Below are 12806 nucleotides of genomic sequence, written 5' to 3'. Positions count from 1 at the left end.
TGCTCAATTCGCACAACTAGGAAGTAATGGAGTCGGGATTCGAACCCACGAACATGGCTAGGAGCTTCACCACCATGCCTGGTTTCTTCTTTAGGCATTTTCCACCCCAGTTATTTGCTCTCCCCTCAGCTCCCTGTCATCCTATGGGTTTGATCTGGCCATGCTAGAAGACAGGGTCCTTCTCCAGGAGCCCTAGAGAGGTGAGTTGGGAGACTGTAGTTTGGAAAACTTAGTTTGAGAAAATCCCAGCAAATATTCTTTTTGAGCTGATTCTTCCCTCGGATCGTTTAATCTCCCCTCCCACTAGGAACCCAGTTTTTCCCCTCGCTGCTCCTGGAAGCCTCCACCCAGGGAAAACAGGAGGTCGGAGGGTGGGCAACAGCCAGTGAGAGCAGCTAGGAATGGCTCCACCTCTTCTCCAGCATCGGGTCCCACCTGGGTGCAGAAACCCTTTATTTTATTTGTATTGTTATTACAGCTCAGGGCCAGAGGTGGATTTAAGAGACTGCTAGAGTATGGAATTTAATATAGTTGGCATCATTAAATAGTGGCCCTTGGGGAAGTCGAGACCCCTCCCTCACCACCGTCCCTCTCCCCCATTTCCTCCCGCCTCCTTCCTGACCCCTCAAATCCTTCTGACAAAGATGGCCTTTGGGGCAGCCTCACCGAGGCGTAACAGAAGAGGAAATCGACAGAGGCAAGACGGCCAGGGAGGGTGGCTTTGAGTCACCTTTTCAGGGTGTCTGCAGCCCCAGGGGAGAGGGTGGCAGAAAATGACCAATTAGGGGCACTTGGAGCAATGGAACAGAGCCTTCTAGATAAGCGTGGTTTTTTTTATCAACCTATAAAAATACCACTTTCACTTATCTGCTGCTCTTTCTCCAGGCTCCTGGGAAGAGATGGGCAAAAGAAGGACCCGAAGGACGAGGGAAGGATGGGGCAGGGATGGGAGAAGTTGGGGGTGGGGTGGGGAGAGGAAACAGCTCAGGACCTCAAGGCTCAGAAAGCCAAAAATAGGCTGCAGGGAGGTATTTTCATTTTCCTCCAAACTTAGCACCATTCAGACTTCTGTTCTTATTTTTATTGCATGAAAGGGGGAGTTCTCTGGTCCTATATATTTTATTGATTATATATATATATGTATACATATATATTACATATTATCTACTCCTTGGGTGTGTGTCCATCAGTTAAATACCTTCCTATATTTTATTCAGCAAATATTTTTCTAGCGCCCATGATATGAGAGGCCCGGGGCTGGGAGCTTGGGAGACCAGCCCTGAGCGGAACAATCCAGCCGGGATCTCTGTCCTCAGGAGCTTAGAGTTTGAGATGGAGACAGACAATAAACAAGCAAATAGCAATCACGATGGCTAACTCATTGTGCCCGTTACTTGCCAGGTGCTTTTCCAAGAGCTTTCCGTCTAGTAACTCATTTAGTCCTTGAAAAACCCTGCTGCACTTTTTTGTGCCATTGCAATCCCCATTTTGCAGATAAGAAAACAAATATATGAACAAAAGCATTTCAGACAGTGGACAGTGCTGTGAGGAAATGAAACAGGGGGATGGGGTGGACAGTGATTGGGAAAGGAACGAGGGAGGAATTTAGATGGGCAAGGGTCCGGGCTGGCCTCTGTGAGGTGCTGCCCAGGAAGGAGGCAGCTGTGAGGAGAACCGGGAGCAGAGTTGCTCCTGGCAGAGGGAACAGCATGTGCAAAGGCCCTGAGGTGGGAACAAAGCTTGGTGCCAAGGAGGAGCAGAGAAGGGGGTGTGTGGAGTCTCGAAGCAGAAAGGGAGGCAGGTGGTGAGGTGGGAGGGCCAGGCAGGTGCCAGCTCCTGCCGGAACTTAAAGGCATGGTAAGGAGTTAGCGTTTTATCCTAATAATTTTGAGAAGCCATTTGGGCAGCTATGAGCAGGACTGGGATGTGATCTCATGCCCCACTTTTGCTCAGTGGCAAATAGCTCAGGCTTCCTTGGGGCTGGGCCAGGCCAGGGGAGGGATGGGTACTGATGGCGGAGGCAGGGGTGCCCCAGGAATCTCACAGAGGCTGCCGCAGCATAATGTCCAGTAGCAGCAGAAGACAGGATCTGAAGTCCTGGGGAACTTTGGCAATTCCTGTCCCTATCTCTGCAACTCTAGGCCAGTTTCCTCGTATGTCAAATTACAGAATTGGACTAGTTACTGAGAAGGGTCCACCAGGCCCAACCTTCTGGCATGGAGCTGTGTCAAAGCCTGCAGTCTCTGCAGAGGCTGGCAGGCAGCCAGGGACGGTGGGCTGCAGGTTACAGGTGCAGCCAGAGTCAGGTTTTCCTGTGCCTGCTGCTCAGCCCCTGGCTACAAAGACCTACCGTCTTCCCTCCTCCTGAGCTGGTGGTTCCCGGCCTGAGTGGGACCTGCCAGATCAAGAGTTCTCCCCAGAGAACCTCACCTGCCATTGGGGAATGATCCCTGATTGCACCCAAACAATTGCTTCTGCCATGTGGGGCAGAAGCAGCAGACTCTGAATGTGTCTCTGCTTGTGGCTACATGAGAGGGGACACAGGGCCCAAGGAGAATATAGGTTATGAGGGAGGATGCAGGGGTCCGAGAAGAGTGTGGGGTGTGAGGGGGGTGGTGCATGTGGGTGAGTGTGAATGAGTGAAGGGATGTGAGCACAGCCGTGAGTGGGTGTGTATGCATGTGCATGTGTTAGTGTGTGCCTCCGTGTGAATGACTATAATGGTATATACATGGCTGATTGGTGACTGAGTGTGAGTCCGTGTTGCAGCAGTGCATGCAGCTGTGAGTGCATGTGAGTGGCTGTGAGCACAGGTGCAACACAGGCTCGGGTTGTGGGTGTCTGGTGGGGGGGGGGCTGCTGTCCTGTGGGTGTGGAACAGTGAGTTGCTGACTGCATGAATGTGTGACTGATTGTGATTGTATGTGTAACTGAGTTACTGTTCATATATGTGCAGGCGTGAGCCTGTGCCAGGTGGTGTGTAACTGATTGTGGGTTTGTGTCTGCATTTGTATGTATAGTTGAGTGTGTGTCTTTGTGTGGCAAAGAAAATGAGAGTATGTGAATATGACTGAACAGGGGTGTATTTGTGGGTATGTGCCTGTGTGAGGTTGTGTGTGACTTTGTGGGAATATGTTTGTGTACTTGTGTGTGACTGAATCCAGGTATGTATGGGGTGCCTGTATGTGGCTGTGACTTTGAGTAGTGTGTGTGTGTGTGTGTGTGTGTACACGTGTGTGTGTGGCTGCATCAGTGGGTTTATGTGGTGCATTGTGGCATAATCATGAGAGTGACTGAGTGTGCTTGGCCTGGTGTGTATATGTGGGTGTGCCTGGGTGTGACTTTGAGTATGGGAATGTGTGTTGACTGAATCAGTGTGTACATATGAGGATATGAATGTGTGATGATGGGTTTGGGCAAGTGCTGTGTGTGTGACAAAATTGTACTCACATATTCAGCAGGTGACTGTGCCTAGTTGTGATTGTGTGTTTTGGAGAGAGATACACAGTCTCTGCACCTGCATCTGCAACAGGAGGCTGTGCATGGCTCAGTGTGCGACAAGTGGCTCCCAAGTGGCAGGACCTGGGGGAACTTGTTGCTTGATCCCTTTGGGACAGAGGGCTGGGGTGGCATCAGCCAGGGGCCAGGCCACCGGGCACAGGTGAACCAGCGTCCTCCCAGTGCCATCAGGACAGAGGTGACCGGGGCTTGGAGCGTGCCTGGTGGAGGAACCTTCCCCATGGCCCGGGTCAGCACTGTGCTCCAGCCCGGGAAGCCGTGGGGCACTTTGCTACCAGCAGTGCTTCTGGCCACCTGGGGTGACACCGGCTGCAGGAGCAAAGGGTGGAATGTCTTCTCAAGGCAGGGTCAAGGCTCTCTAGGGGTGAGGTGCTTGGGGGCAGCCAGGCTGGGACGCCCCTGGTGTCCGATCACTGGGGAACCAACTCCCCAAAGTAAACGTGGTTAGGTTTAAAGTCAGCTCCCTTGTCCTCCTGGGACTGTGTGGGAGGGTCCTGGAGGCGTGTGCAGGGAGCGTGTACACAAATGGGGGGTGTGTGCTATAGGCCAGTGTGGGGTGGTGGTGTTCCTAAGCCTGTGTGTAAACTACCAGTATCCTTAACTCTGCCTGGAGAGGAAATAGCTGTGCCTCCGCTCCTCCTGACATGGATATTTGTGCCTGTTGGCGCTGCAGCACATTTGCACCTGATTCTTCCTGCTTGCCTGAGTGTGGGCCCCCCCCACACACACACACTGAGTGCTGGAGGAGGGGGTTGCATTTATAACATGGTCCCCTCCACTCTCAGGCACCTTTTGCTCAGTTCCCAGGAAGTGGCTGTGGAATTTGTTTCCAAATATAGACCTTGGTGGGCCAGGCGTCCGGTAGACAGCCCCTTGGCCTCGCGGGGGAAACGACGGCCGCCTTCCAGGAGGCGCAGCCCGCAGGCCTCCACTTGGAGCTGTTGGTAAAAACAATAGTCATAAAAGTGGCCAATAAAAAGGAGGGGGAGCTGAGCACTGGGTTATGAGCCCAGGACACCATCTGACCTGCAGTGATGTTTGGGTGGCCGCTGCCCTGTAAGCTCGTTTCCTCCCTACACACATATGGGGCCTTCCACAATGACACACAGACCCACACGAGCTTATGCCACACACACTGAGGGCCCAGCCACCCTGGGCTCACAGGTGTTTTCGCACAAGGAGGAACACAGAAAACAGTATATATTTATTAAATACCCTTTTCCAAGGAAGTACATAAAATGACAACACATACACACTAACACAGCAGCAGAGACACACGCAGTCTCTCTCCAAATGGCACAACTGTCCCAAAGAACGATGAGGATAATTTCATATTCTGCCACACGGAAAGTGGGCACATACACACAGCCTCGCTATAGGGAGGAGGAGCCTGGGACGGGGGTGGGGGTGTCCCAGCAGGAAGGGCCCTCACCTGTACTCAGTTTTTTGGGGTCAGGCATCACCCTGGGGCCAGGACCCTCACGGAGACCCATCAGTTTCAGGCCAGGAGCCCTGGGGGAGCTGTTGGTGAAGTCTGGGAGGAACCCCAAACACAGCTGAGTGTCCCCCTGCGGGTGTCCCTGTAGGGTTGGGGGTAGACAGCCCCCTGAAATCCTGGAGAAGTGCCGCGATTTGCAGAACCAGTCTCTGGAAGCCCTCAGGGCTGGCAGGACACTGGTGGTAGGAATTGAAGGAAAAGATGCTCGAAAGTGGGGATCCCTTGCGCTATCACTGTGGGGCACCCCTCTGGGGTTTGGATCTCAGAGTGCCCCCTCCTCTAAAGAGATCCATTCCTTCTTACCTACCCCGGAGCCTGCGTGGGAGAGGCTGGTGAACGGGGGCAGGGAGAGGGGTCTCAAAGCTGGAAAGCGAGGGGCTGGTTGGGCCCAGCTGCAGGGTTGGTGCCAGCACAGGTCTCTCTGGGCCCCTGGAACCCCTAAGAGGGCTGGACTTTCCTGAGACCCCAACTGAGGTCCCAAGGCAGAGGGATTTTGTGGCCCCAGAAAGCACATTCCATGCCAAGGGGGCACAGAACGGAGACAGAAGGGCAAGCCTGGGGCTCTCTCCACCCCGAGAGTGGAGTGCCTGGGGGAGAACAGGCAGAAGCTTCAGACCAAGCGTCCATGTCCAACAGTGGCCTCCACGCCTCAGAAGGGGGCCTCAGCAGGTCGGGCCCACAGCCGCCTCTGCTCGCCCACCTTCCCACCCACTCGGGAAGTGGCTGGAGCTCCCATTCAGGCTCTGCTTGAAGGTGTCAGAGCCGGAGAACTGCAAGGGGCTGGATGCATTCCCAGCAGGGCTGTGTGACATCACGCACATCCTTGTCCTCTCTGAATCTAAGTATTTGTTTCACAAAATGGAGCCAGGCACATCTCCTCTCCTCTTTCGATTTCATTTACCTTCTCTCTTTCCTGCCTTCCCTCCCTCTCTCCCTCCAGGGGACAGTGTGTACTGGCTTGAGACTTTGATTAACATGGGCCAGGATTTGGGAACAGAACAGGATTGGGAACAGAATACTGAGGTTTGGAAAGGAGAACAGTCCCTTCTAGTCCTGCTAAGTTCTAGGGGATCTGTGGTTGTTTACTCTCAGACCCTCTTCTGGGTCCCTCTTCCCCACCTCATTGGGAAGGGGGGATCTAAGAAGAGACACCAGAAGAGAGAGATCCAGGCTTTTCCCCAAGACTTAAGGAGCAGTTGACTCCAGTGTCAGATGTGTACTTTTAGATACTTAAAATGTGCTCTTTGCATTCACCCAACCCAACAGCACCCCCCCCCCTTGCTTCGTATAGGAAAAGTTGCTGGGTTCTGGAGTCAGACTGTCTGGATTCAAACCTAAGTTCCGCCAGAGTGTGACCTTGGCCAGGTCATTTTGACTCTGAGTCCCAGGGGTCTTTTCTGGAAAGCAGGGACCATGAGCCCCCTCTTCATAAAGCTATTTAGAGGATCAAATGTGCGAGTGATAAATATCAGCTACTAATGTACCTCAAAAGCTAGCATAGAGATTTTGAGTCTCAAATATCCACATTTTTCTCTGTTGCTGTGTAAACACAAGCAGGACTCTTCTGCAAATAATAATGCAAAATGCTTGGTTGGGGGTGGGGACAGAGAGAGGGGCTTGGGGACTGCCCTAGGCTGTCTCAGGACTTTCAGAGTCAAAAGGGGGTGCTGGGGGAAATGCACCAACATCCAGAATCTTGGGGGGATATTGGATGCCCCATCCAAAGTGGGGGAAGAGAGCGAAGGTTTGTCTTAACCGACCAGCTTGGAGTGGGATGGGGTCTGCAGCAAAGAGTGGAACCAGGCTGGAGGACCCCAGAGAATTTGCCTTGGTCCCATCCCCATCTGATTCCATGGCCAAAGCCTGCTGCCTGCCACCCAGGTCTAGACCCCTTCTTTCTACAGATCCTCTCTTCTGGCTCCTTTGATGGACGCAGAACCAAGTAGTCCAAGCTGGCCAGCACCCTGGTTCTTTCTTGAGAACAGCTGTGGCCTGGGCTTGCTGCCACTGAACTGGAAACAGGAAAATTGCTGGCACTGCCCACAACCCAGCCCCCAAAGAGAGGGACACTTTCTCCTCTGCAGATTCAAGAAGAAAACAATGCAACCAAGAAATAACATTATTTTAGTGTTCTTTATATTGCATAAATAATATGGTGACTTTCATAACCAGAATCAAAAATTTTTCTCTAAAAGGAAAAGAAGTATAATTTATTCTTTCCTTGGATAAGCCCTTGGAGACAATGTGACAATTGCCTCTTTCCATTTAGCAGAAGTTATTTCAGGCAGGAGAAAGGGTTGCTTGGATGGATGCGGGAGGCTCAAATGCAAAAAGGAGAGAAAAATTCTAGAGTCCCAGATCGCGGGCTGAAATGTTGGGGATGCGGGGTTCGTTAAGACACCCTGCCGCCTGCGCGCTCTCCCGGATCAGCACTCCGAACTCGAAGGGGGTCCTTTGCCCAAGGCCGGAACTCACCCGGCAGAGCTGCCGTTAAACCTCGGTTACCTCCTCTGTTTAAAGAGGGGAGTATTAAAATCTGAACCCACCAAGGAGGTCCCGGAAAGCCGAGGGCGACTGGCACATGTGCGCGATCGTCCTGGCGGGGCGCCCCTTTGTTGGGAACCCTCGACGTGACTCCCTGGTTGCCATGGTGATCAGGAAATCAAGGGCCCCTGCGGAAACCATCACCAGAAACTTTTCCACCACGAACCTCTTGTCAGAGTCACCCCCCCGGCGCACCTCTGTCGATTTCACCCCACTGTTTTCCGGGTGTGATGGCGGCGGCTGGGATTCCCGCCTGCGGGCCCCTCCGTCGGGGCAGCACCTAAAGGCCAGAAACCCAGGCTGGGAGGCCACAAGGGAGCGGCTGGGGCGCTCGCCGTCCTGGCTGAAGTGAAAGAAAAATGACAGGTCTCGACCAAGCAGTCGTTTCGGTGACGGATCCTTGCAGTTTGGGGTTTGGCCGCGCTCCTCACCCGCACCGTGACCCGCCTCCCTTCACCTCCTCAAGGTCATTACTAGAGTTTTCACTCGCAGCTCCAAACGCTGCGGCCTCCTGGGCGGCAGTTCCTCTGCGAGAGGAGTAAGGGAGACGGGGTTTGGCCCTACAGATTGCTTAACCTGGCTATTCCAGCTTTTTAGATTCCCTTGACCCACAAAGGCCCAAGCCTGGTCAGTCCGTAGGAATTTCCAAAATCACCGGTCTGCCTCATTTTGTTCACAGGGTGAAAGCTGACAGAATTATTCAGTTGGTTTAGGAGCTATCAACTTGAGCTCTTCTAAAGAGAGTGCTTATTCTCCCAATTGCTATCTTCTTTGTTCTCTTTGCTGAATCTCTGCGGTGTAGACTCCGAGAGGAACAATCACCCCTCCCCCCTGAAATAAAGCGCTTTATGAAACATCGGATCGAATTCTCTCCGGTGGGGACGCCTTCCTCCTAGAGGTCGGTGCAGGCTGGAAAGAGGGGGGGCCCCTGTGCAAACAGAACTGGGGTCTCATTTTTGTCTCTGGTATTGAATCCGGCTCTTTGAGTGAGCTTAACACGTGTGGATTTAATTTCCCTTTCTTTCTTGCTTTCTTTTCTGCCTCCCCCGGCTCCCCGGTTGGAGGGAACAAGAAAAATAGTCTGCCTTGTCGACAGCGCGACACTGTTCCGTTTGCCAAAGAAAATTTGTCTTTCCAGAGCCCCGGAGAGCGGTGGGGCTCCCGAGTTTCCACTGTACCCTCTAGTTGAGGGCGGGAGGGAGGGGGTGTCCAGACAGGCTCCCCCCACCTGCACCCCAGACCTGGAGCTATTAGTCTAAGTCGCTATCTTACAGGCCAGAGAGTGGAATTCGATATATATTTTTTTCCCACACCTTTTGGGGCTGAGGGACAAAAGTTGCCGGTGTAGACGACCGTACCTATGACCCAAGGCCTTTGAGTGGTTCTGGGTTGCAGCTGTGGTTGGCGTTGGCAGGCCTGGCGCAGCCCATGTTGGAGGAGGTGGGTCCCGCTTTTCTCAGCCTGAGATCCTCACCCTTTTTCACTGGGGGAACCCCCAAATCAGAGGGGGCACTGAAAACAGCCCCTGTGCCTACCAAAGGCCTCTGGCTGCTGCTTTCTCTGCTGTTTTGGAGTTTGCAAATCCCTGGGATGGTACTGTCTCAGCTGGACAACTAGACCCATGTTCTCTCTTTCATTTCTCATTTCATTACCCTGTCCAGGAAAAATATCTCATCCATCAAAGTTGGGGACAGGGAGGAGGATATTTTCGAAGCATGCAAAATAACACCAACATGACACCAACACTAATTATTAGTGAAAAGAATTCTTAGTGAAAATATCTAGTGAAAATATTGGGAGAGAATATTGGATCTTGAAAAATTCAACAGCAGCCTTCTTATGGCTCAAAAGGGGAAAATTTAGGAGCCAAATAAAAGATTGGGAAGGGAGATACTGGGATCCTGGAAGAAAAAAAAAATTGAGCCAGATTTAACTAGGCAAGAAGGAAAGTGACTTCCTGAGAAATGAGAATTTCCCACCCTCAGACTGACCCTCTCTTTTGCAAAATGAGTTAGTCAGAGTTTGTTTTTGTCATTTCTATTGTTATTGTAATTCTTAACTAATTTTTTCAGCACCATCCACACTTCTACTTTTCACCCCTAGTAGAGACCCGGGTCAGACAGGGACACATGGGAGAGAAACCGAATGGGGATGTAATTCTAAACGAGTTTGTTTTTGAGAGAAAAGAAACATGGTAGATTTGGATGTGAGTTTCTTAAAAACAAGAGGAACAAGTGAAAGAAAAAGATTAACGGCCATTACCCCTTTTGTTTTGTTTTCTTTGACTTTTTAAATAGGAACTTCTGCTCTCCTATCCATTGTATTAAAATCAGAGCATTGCAGTAGTAAAATCCAAGGGGAGAAAAATACTTTTCCTGATAAAACCGAGCTGGGAGCAGTTCAGGGAAAGCGTCAGTATCCCTAAGAAGGGAGGGAGGTTGAGTGTTGCAGTTGGCTCTTGAGTTTCCTGCCCAAATGATTAAGGGGAAAAATGGGGATACTCAAATCTAGTTGAGATCTTTATTTCATTCCTGGTGCGGATCCCGAGCGTCTGGGGAAAGCGGGTGCGTGAAGCTGGGTTTGCGGAATCCTTTGTGAGCGGGTGCGGGCGGTTGTGGAGCCTGTGCCGGGGATGCGAGAGAAGGAGCCAAGCGGACGGGAACTCGCACAGCTCGGGGTTCCGCCTTTCCCTTCCAGCCCCGGCTGCCTGGGCCCGACGCCTCGGTGTCCGGCCACCTCGGCCCAGAGGTCAAATAGGACCTCCTCTCGAGGTTTGGGGCGAAGGATTTCGGGTTGTGTTCTCGGCTTCTGGGAGCAAACGCCGCCCGGATCGGGCTTCCAATTTGGGAAAAGATAATTATTAATAACTTTGGAAACGAAAGCGAGTCTCGGGAAGCCAACGCGGCCTGGCCTAGAGCCGGGACGCGAGCTCTGCACGCTGCAAGCAGCCGAGTCTGCGGCCGGCGCTGGCGGCCACTGCCCGCTCTCCCCGCGGGCCTGACCTTGACTCCTGAGGCCGCTCGGCCGAGTGCGTCCCCGCAGATTTCGCCGTCGTTCTTGCTCTGGACTGAGCGGGCCTGGAGCCAGGCCAGGCTTCGGAGAGCCCTGGGGACTTGGGGGAGGGGACGCGAAAGCGGGGATCGAACCCCCCAAACTGGGGCAAAGTCCAGACTCCGACGTCCCGGTCTCCTCCGTGCGCTGGGGGGCACTTACCCTTCCGGAAGGCCCGGAGCTCGCTCGCTCTCCGGGGCCGGGCAGGCCTCGTCCTTCTCTCGGCACCGCCGGGAGCATCTACGCGAGAGTTTCGCAACGGCACCCGGCGGGTTGCCAGCTGCGCACAAAAGCTTGCACTCTTCCTCCATCGAGCTGCTTAGTAATTATGCCCATTGATCAGACTAAAAATTCGAATCATGGTTATTACCAAACAAAATAGAGGCCCTTGTCCCTCTTCGGGCCTCGGCGCTATAATTTTTCTCTGCAGAAATCACCCCTCTCCGCCCCCACCCCCCCAACCCACTGGCACCCCGCCCCCACCGGGCCACGCTGGGAAGAGTCGTAACCGACTTAGCTAACGGAGTTTTCGCAGGAAGGATGGCTTTTCTCTTAGAAAGAAACATTGCGGACAACTCCCTCCGAGCGTCTCTGTCTCATCCCCCCTCCGCGATAACCCAGTAATTACTTCTACGTTGGTCTAAGAGTGAGGACTCAGTTATCGCGTCCCAAATATAACCAGCTCGTGAGGCGCCTCGACATTCACTTGCCAAGAGCTCCTCCTCAGAAAAAATAAATTTTTAAACAAGAAGAATCCCTTGCTTTCTGCAACAGACCTCAGTCCCCTTCCCCCCTTCTCCCCACCAACTTGATTTCGTTCCAATCGGGTGCTGGGGTGGGCTCCCACCTCCTTTCCCCCCAAACCCCTTCCCCTCCCTAAGAAAATCGATCTCTATTTGTGTCTGATGTTCGCCAACCCCATTTCCCTAGAGAGCGGTGGATTTGTTTATTTCTTTATTTATTCCCGGGGCCGAGGCGTCCGGGACTTGTGGCTGCTGGAGACCCGCGAATGCTGGGCAATTAACCTCCTGCCGCAACCCCCCAGTCGAGCGTGACAGCGCGCGGGTCGGTTGCGTGACTCGTGACGTCTCCAAGTCCTATAGGTGCAGCGGCTCGTGAGATAGTCGGTATCGCCTGGTTGCCTCTTTATTTTATTGGGGTATGCCTGGTAATAAACAGTAATATTTAATTTGTTGGAGACCACAAACCAACTTCGAGCTGGGCGGTACGTGCTCTTCTTGATAGACCCTGGAAGGAGGCCTGGCTTAAAAGGGGTCTCTTTTGGGGGTCCTCTCCAAACTTTTCACCTGAACCACCCCCTCCCCAGCGAGGTGCCACTCCTAGCTTCTGCGCTGGAAAGAAGAGGTGGGATTTTTGGAGGTGAGTGTCAACCTGCAAGCTAAGTGGGGGTGGGTAAGAGGTTTTTCGCCTGTCTGCCGCCCTGCCCTCCCCCCGCCAAAACTCGGCCTTATTGAATTCTGCCTCCCTCCCCGCCACCTGCGGTCCAAATAATGCATCCTCTTTGTTTTGCCGTCCCGTGTCACCTGGCAAGAACCGATTCCCCTCTGAGGATAAAAAAACCCCAATGTGCTTGGTGGCCTACAAAGTCCGTGCTCCCCAAACTTAGCGAATCTGGCCGGGCAATTAATTGGGGAACTCCAGATTTTCCCTCTCGGGAGGGGCCTGCAGATTATTTATGGGAATTTATTTTATCCGCAAATCTCCGCGAATTTAAAGGGATTGGAGAGGTCTTTCTGGATTTCCCTTCCCTCTACCAAAGCCGCGCGATTCAGACTGATCCCGAAGCCATATTTGTTTTCTGTCGCCGGCTGGGGGTCTGCTACATAGCAAGTGCAAAGGCCGCTGAGCTGACATTTTGGAAGGGTGAGGGTGTCTTTACAAATAAATTAACCGCCTCAGCAAAGGTCTGTCTGGAAACAAACCTGGAAGGTGGAGTGAGAACCATAGCAAACCGGGGTTGCTTTTCTTCGTGTTGCCCCGCGATCAGAATTGGACAATCTACTTTGGAATTACGATGAGCCAGGCCTGGCTTGGGATTTTAGCGGGATGGTCCTCCGGGTTGTACAGAGGGGCTTGCTGATCGCTGGGGCTCTTTCTCTCCCCTCCATCCTCCCCCCCCCCCGACTTTGGCTGGCAGGCCTGAGTCTCTGAAGAACCACAGAAAAGAGCAGGA

This window comes from Choloepus didactylus, chromosome 23, assembly GCF_015220235.1.
Source record: "Choloepus didactylus isolate mChoDid1 chromosome 23, mChoDid1.pri, whole genome shotgun sequence".
Taxonomy (NCBI): domain Eukaryota; kingdom Metazoa; phylum Chordata; class Mammalia; order Pilosa; family Megalonychidae; genus Choloepus; species Choloepus didactylus.
Note: the sequence above shows the minus strand (reverse complement) of the source record.